The following is a 7,968-nucleotide window of genomic DNA, read 5'->3' on the forward strand; positions in this document are numbered from 1 at the left end:
ATTACCCATCAGTGTTGTAGTGCCGAGTTAACTTTCATAATTAACCCAACACACGCCATCATAAATACCAAAACCCAACCTCAAACTATTACCACCAACTCTACATTATCACAACCACACCACCAAACTTGTAATCGCTGTAGTACAATTTAGTAGATACGGTACATTCAATAGTGTACTTCTCTTGCGTAAATAGTAATTAAAACTTAAAAAAAAAAATGTACGGTACTTATACTAACCTAACCTAACCTAACCTAACTACTTAACCTAACCCAAATCTAGTCAAATCTTTCGTGGTGAAATAGGGTTGTTAGGGAGAGGGGGGAAAGACACACTATAGTAATCTCCCCCCACCCCCTCCCCCAACACCCCCTCCCTCATCTGAACAAACCAAGACCCAAACTTGAAATACTTACGAGTTTAAATGCACTTAAATAAATCTCAAGGTAAAATTTCTTCTCGCTGGGAATAGGTAAACACAATTAGTTACAACACTGAAATAAATCGCAAGGTAAAATATATATATATATGCGTTGGTGATAAGTATTGACGTATCTAGTTACAACAAGTCGAGTCTCAGTAACATTTCGACACCATTTTAGTCCCAGAATAAAAAAAATCGCGACGGTGAGTTTATCTCGACGTCATATCTCGACTATGAAGGTAAATAAAAAAATAAATAAATAGATGAAAAATCCCAAGCATAATTTTAAACTTTATTGGCCCTCTCTTCGTCTCGTCCTTTCACTCCCCTCCCTCTCACATGATGCTCTTCTCGTCTCACCCTCCCACTCCCTTAGTTCTCCTCCCTCTCACATGACCCACTCTTCGTCTTGCCCTCTCACTCCCCTCGTTCTCCTCTCCTCGCCCTCTCACTCTTCCCGCTCCCTCTCCTCTCTGTGCCTCACCTTCAAGCTCGGCGCACCTCTCATGTTGATGGTATATTTTCGTGACATAAAAACCTTCTTCCACATTTTCCCAGGTGACTGATGACGTCATACGAGGGAGGGAGTGTAGGTAGGTAGGTAGAGAAGGTGAGAGATTGCCAGTCTTCCTCCAGTTATTAATTATTATCAGAGTAAAATTGTCTTTGTTTACGAGGAAAAAAATTAGTCAAGGTTATAATTTATCATGACAAAAATTTTAAACAAAAACAGTAACTGGCAACTACCATATGTACAAATTGATCATCTGGTAACTCGTTACTTCAGTACCCATCTAGCTGTTGTAGGGGGAGGATGTGTAAGCTCTCACCATATTATCAATTCGCGTTCTTATTTCTAAGTTACATGATATTTAATTCCCACTAATTTTGTATTCATTTTCAACCAATGACTAAACTGAAGCATATTCCTATAAATTAATTAAGTCTTGGTGGAGATTATTAGTATAATGATTACTTCTCGAGACGTCACACCTGAGGCTATGAAAGGTCTTTTTTCCCAAGTTTCTTTTTATATGAGGTTTTGACAATATAAGTATGCATATAAAAATAAGAATCACACACACACACACACAGAACACCACATTCACCCCTTAAGCAAACTTACTGAATACTGATCATCTTCAAGTTGTTGTTGTTGTGTGTGTGTGTGTGTGTGTGTGTGTGTGTGTGTGTGTGTGTGTGTGTGTGTGTGTGTGTGAAATGCCTGTTGGGAACAATGAGTGCCTCATGACGCTTCGTGTCCCAGTGAATCACTCTCGTCATGCCTTTTTCATCAGTGCATATGCCCCAACACTGGATGCAGAGGATGACATCAAGGAGGCCTTTTATGCTGACCTTGACCGAGTGCTAACCTCTATCCCCAGAGAAGACAAGGTTGAGCTCCTTGGCTTCAATGCCAGAGTTGATAGAGATGGTAACATTTGGCAGGGAACCATAGGGAGAAATCCCAACGGCCTACTCCTCCTCAGCAAGTGTGCTGCACACAACATCACTATCACCAACACCCTGTTTAGGCAGGACGACAAGTTCAAGGGTTCGTGGCAACACCCACGATCCAAACACTGGCATCTCATTGACTACATCATTGTCAGAGAAAGAGATCGCCGAGATGTCCTCATCACCCGGGCCATGCGTGGCTCAGACCACTGCGACACTGATCATCGGCTCGTCAGAGCCAAGCTCTCACTTCACGTCCCCCAAAACGGCGAAGGCAGCAAGCCTCCAGAAGAGGTTATAAAATTAAGAAGGCATCCTTTAGCACTGAAAAGAACACTACCAGTCACTGCTCAACCGAAGCACCGATGTGGATGTCCTGACTACCCAGCAGGTCCCTCAGTATCCACAGCTGACCCACCTCAGCTATCCTCCATCCCTGGATGAGGTAGCTACTGCCATCAAACAGATGAAAAAACAAAGCCTCAGGGCCTGATGGAATCCCAGCCGAGGTGTATAAAGCAGGAGGACTTCTGCTTATCAGCCGCCTCCACTCTCTCCTGGATAACATATGGGAAAAGGAGGAAATCCCCTAAGCTTTTAAAGACGCCTCCATCGTCAATATTTATAAGAACAAGGGAGACCTGACAAACTGTGGCAACTACAGCGGGATCTCGCTACTGTCTGCACCTGGCAAGATTATCGCCAGAATCCTCCTAAACAGACTACTACCTGAGGCAGAAAACGTCCTCCCAGAATCTCAGTGTGGCTTTAGACCATCACGTGGCACCACTGACATGTTCTTTGTTGCCTGCCAGATACAGGAAAAGTGCAGAGAACAGCGTCGTGATGTGTACATGGCTTTCATCGACCAAACCAAGGCCTTCGACTCGGTCAACAGGGAAGCCCTCTGGCGGACCCTCAGCCGGTTTGGCTGCCCACCAAAATTCATCGCCATTGTGAGGCAGCTCCACGACGGAACGGCAGTGTCCTACACAATGGCACCCAGTAGGAGTTCTTTCCCATCCAAACGGGGGTAAAACAAGGGTGTGTGCTGACGCCAACTCTCTTTTCCATTTTCTTGGCTGTCTTCCTTACTCGTGCCAGTGCCAATTTAGCCGGCGGACATAGAGTACCAGATGAAGGATCTTTTCAACATAAGACGACTCCAGGCAAGAAAAAAGGTGTCGGCAGCTTCCATTACTGAACTTCAGTATGCAGACGACCTCACCCTAGTCGCTCACACTGAACGTGACCTACAGAAGATCCTAAACACCTATGCAGATGCGTATGCACACTTCGGCCTTGAGGTAAATGTGTGTAAGACTCAGATTCTCTTTCAGCCTGCCCCAGGTTCAGACACACCTCCACCATCCATCCAGCTTAACGGTACTACCCTCTCTAATGTTACACACTTTTAGTATCTTGGGTCCCACCTGTCCACCGCAGACATCGATGAAGAGATTCAACATCGGATCAGATGTGCATCTGAAGGCTTTGGCAGACTTCGAACCCGTGTCTTCAGCTGTCGGGAGTTGAAATTATCTGCAAAGTTACACGTATATCAAGCAGTGGTCCTCCCCACCCTGCTATATGGCAGTGAGACATGGGTCACATACAGGAGGCACCTCAGGGCACTTGAAAACTTTCACCAACGTAGTCTACGTTCCATCCTCCGAGTTCGCTGGGAAGACAAGAGAACAAATGCCGGTATTCTCGCTGACACCAACTGTAGGAGCATCGACGCTACCATTATCCATGAACAACTACGCTGGACTGGCCATGTTACCCGCATCGACCGCATTAGACTGCCAAAGCAGCTACGTTACAGTCAACTAACGAATAGTAAATGTAACGCTGGCGGGCAACTGAAAACGTATAAGGATAGTCTTAAGACAAACCTCACCTGGGAGACGATCACTCCACTCCGTAACGCTTGGAGGCTCACCACACGAGAAGGTGTCAATACTTTCGAATTAGCCCGACTGCATAACGAGGCAGACAAGCGCCAACGCCGGAAAGACCGTGCCGCCGCCCCTCCTGCACTAGATGGAGCCATCCACATGTGCAACATCTGTGAATGACCCTGCCGGTCTCGTATCGGCCTCTTTAGTCACCTTAAAACTCACCAACCTACAGTAGGTGACATCCTTAATAACTCAAATCATTGTATCATAGCTGGATGATCGTCATACTCGATCCCCAGTGACAGCAAAGTAGTAGGAGTAGTGTGTGTGTGTGTGTGTGTGTGTGTGTGTGTGTGTGTGTGTGTGTGTGTGTGTGTGTGTGTGTGTGTGTGTGTGGTGCGCGTGTGTATTTCTAGTGTTTAGTGTTTGTTTTGTTGTTTGTTTCACTGTATGTATGTTTGCTGGTGTGTGTGTATATTTGAATGTTTCTTTGCTTGTTCTGTATGTATAGATGTATTTTGTGCTTTCAATATAAGAGAGAGAGAGAGTCAGTGGTGGTTGCGTGTCATACCTCGCGTGTTTACAAATTAACCTCGTCTGCCAAGTAAACAATAATGACCTTCCTGTGACCTTGACGTGGTTAATTATCGTCATTATCATCGTCTTATCATTATATTTATCATCATCATCATCACTGTCATCACCATTATCATCATAGTCATCATCATTATCATCATCACCACCATTATCATCATCATCGCCATCATCACCATTATCGTCATCATATCATCATCATCGTCATCATCATAATTTTCCTCTTTTGTCGTAGCTGGTTAGTTGGGTTCTCGCGTGATAGTTTAGGGAGAGGGTGAAGTGAGAGGGGGGAGAGAAGAGGGACGTGTGAGAGGGAGGGAAGGACGTGTGAGAGGGAGAAGGACGTGTGAGAGGGAGAGAAGGACGTGTGAGAGGGAGAAGGACGTGTGAGAGGGGGAAGGATGTGTGAGAGGGAGAAGGACGTGAGAGGGAGAGAAGGACGGTGAGAGGGAGAAGGACGTGTGAGAGGGAGAAGGACGTGTGAGAGGAAGAAGGACGTGTGAGAGGGAGACAAGAGGGTCAGTGAGAGGGAGAGAGGAGGGTCGTGTGAGAGGGAGAGATGAGGGACGTGTGAGAGGGAGAGAAGGACGTGTGAGAGGGAGAGAAGAGGAACGTGAGGAGACAAGAAGGACGTGTGAGAGGGAGAGATGAGGGACGTGTGAGAGGGAGAGAAGAGGGACGTGTGAGAGGGAGAGAAGAGGGACGTGGGAATGGGAAAGAAGAGGGCCGTGTGAGAGGGAGAGAACGACTTGTGAGAGGGAGGAGACGGACATGTGAGAGGCAGTACAGTAATAGAGTGCCTCTCACAACCTATTTCCCCTCTCCCTTTCTCTCAATCTTCCAATTGTCTGTATTTTTGTTTCACCTTCCCCCTGCACTCTCTCTCTCTCTCTCTCTTTCAATCGCACTTATCTTCCCTCCTTCCCATCTCTGTCCACTTTCCTTGTTCCCTCCTCCTCACAGTGCCTCCTCCTCTAATACAGTGCCTTTCCCTCCCTCCCTCCCCTCTCACAGCGTCTCTCCCTCTTTCTCTCACTCTAAGCATCATCTCCCATTGTTCTTTTCTAGTGTATAACCTTCTCTCCCCACTACCCCCTCCACAGGAACACCCTCACTGCCTCTTCTCCCATATTACCCCCCTTCCCCCTCCCCCACACCCTCCCCTGCCCCACCTCATACAACCCCCCCACCACCACTCCCTCCAACCCTCCCCCACACCACCCCTATGGCCTCCCCACACCTCCTGCCCCACCTCATACAACCCTCCCCACCACCACCCTCCAACCCTCCCCACCCCACCCCTATGGCCTCCCCCATCAGGCACACTCTGTTAGCGAGCATTGGGACGGTCACGAGTGCTCCAGGGAACACCTCATTAAACACACCACACTCCCAACACGTCTCCACACGTCTAAACACATCTCAAAACATCCACACACGTCTCCACACACGTCTAAACACATCCCAAAACATCCACACACGTCTAAACACATCCCAAAACATCCACACATCGTCTAAACACATCCAAAACATCCAAACGTCTAAACACATCCCAAAACATCCACACACGTGTCCACACGTCTAAACACATCCCAAAACATCCACACACGTCTAAACACATCCCAAAACATCCACACAAGTCTAAACACATCCCAAAACATCCACACACGTCTAAACACATCCCAAAACATCCACACACGTCTAAACACATCCCAAAACATCCACACAAGTCTAAACACATCCCAAAACATCCACACACGTCTAAACACATCCCAAAACATCTACACGTCTCCACACGTCGAAACACATCCCAAAACATCCACACAAGTCTAAACACATCCCAAAACATCCACACACGTCTAAAAACATCCCAAAACATCCACACACGTCTCCACACATCCCAAAACACACTTTAGCACAGGGATATAGCAGTCAGTGTGTGTGTGTGTGTGTGTGTGTGTGTGTGTGTGTGTGTGTGTGTTACTTCATTGTTTTTGTGAGAGGGTCAAGTGACTCACATAAGGCAGAGGGTGAGAGAGATATTGTATTCTCTCGTCTGTTTATGTCGGTGGTTCTTTATATTGTAAGAATTCTATCTATCTATCCATCTATCTATCTATCTATCTATCTATCTACCTGTCTATCTAAACCTACCCCCCACTCGACATCACCTCCATCAGTACAGGTGGGGAGGTGGACCAGACCGAGAAGGCGAGTACACCAGGTAGGTCAGCAGTCGGATAGGTCGCTCCAGCCACCCATACAGTTTGACCCTATGATATATTTAGGCATAGCTGAGGGCTGGAGGGCAGTGGGTAAGATGATTGTTGGAAAGGGGGAGGAGAGGGAGGGGGGGAGGGGAAAGGTGGGGGGGAGGGATAGGTGTGGGGGAGTGGTTGAGGAGAAAAGACGGAGGGTGAGAGACAAAGGGGAGGTGGGAATGGTGGGGGAGGAGGAGAGGGGGGAGGGAGGAGGAGAAGGGGGGAGGTAGGAGGAGAGAATAAGAGAGGGGGGAATTCTTCAAAGTGATATCTTAATGATAGAACACGATGCACCCCCTTCTTATCCCCCTCTCTCCTCCTCCCTATCTCCTTACTTCGTCTTTCCCCTTGTCTTCTTCTACCCCCCCGCACCACACACCCTCCCCACCCCCCCACATCACTTCCTCCGCCTATATATACATTTTTCCTTACTATATTTTTTTATCACAGGAGTGTCGGTACAGTGGCGTCCTCCAGTGACACAAGTGACAGGAACATGTTATTTTTTCCCAGTAGAGGCGAGGTATTGTGAGTGTGTGTGTGTGTGTGTGTGTGTGTGTGTGTGTGTGTGTGTGTGTGTGTGTGTACAGGAATCGATTATAATGTGTTTATATGTGTGTGTAGTACTATTAACGTCTCTATTAACACCTCCTATATACACACACATAAACGTACTATTAACGTCTCCTGTTCTCACACACACACACATACACAAAAGGCCTTCAAATAAGTCTTGCTATGGAGAGAACCCTCCCCCTGCCTTTCGAGCTGAAAAAACTATACCGTTTTAAAGCGCTTCCTGATAAAATAAAATTTCGCCTGGTGACATCATTTATCACACCGATATTAACTTACCCAGCAGTACCTCTTCATACTATGAGCACCACTCAAATATTAAAATTACAGGTGGTCCAAAATGAAGCCCTAAGATTCGTCACAGGTGAAAGATACCCCTTCACCAGAACCACAGCCGAGATACAAAGAGACCTGAGAATAAAACCCATCAATCAGCAGCTGCACACCCTGGCCAGCAGAGTCTGGTAAAAGATAGAACGATCAGAGCAAGAACTCCTTCAAAGACTCCCACCAGATAACGACAACAACCATACATGGTTCCCCAAGAGTTACCAAATCTCAAAAGGTCCATTACCACCCCCGATCTATACGGCCAGGCAATAGACAACCTCCCTAGACCAGCGTCCGCCAGTAGGGTTGGCAGAATATGAAATAAGGCCCTCAAAACACTTTGAGTACAGACAGGTTAATGCATCTTAATTTGCACTCCCTCGAGAGACGTAGAGCGACATGATGGAGGTGTATAAATGGA

The 7,968-nt window shown here is 46.9% G+C and overlaps 1 protein-coding gene across 2 annotated transcripts in view; it reads right to left on the reverse strand.

The window, feature by feature from the left end:
• LOC121861218 (GATA zinc finger domain-containing protein 10-like) overlaps positions 1-7,968 on the reverse strand; it is a 76,630-nt gene that overhangs the window by 43,956 nt on the left and 24,706 nt on the right. The gene's annotated exons all lie outside the window — the stretch shown is intronic.

Source organism: Homarus americanus, unplaced genomic scaffold (assembly GCF_018991925.1).
Source record: "Homarus americanus isolate GMGI-L3 unplaced genomic scaffold, GMGI_Hamer_2.0 scaffold21314, whole genome shotgun sequence".
In the NCBI taxonomy this organism is placed as follows: Eukaryota; Metazoa; Arthropoda; class Malacostraca; order Decapoda; family Nephropidae; genus Homarus; species Homarus americanus.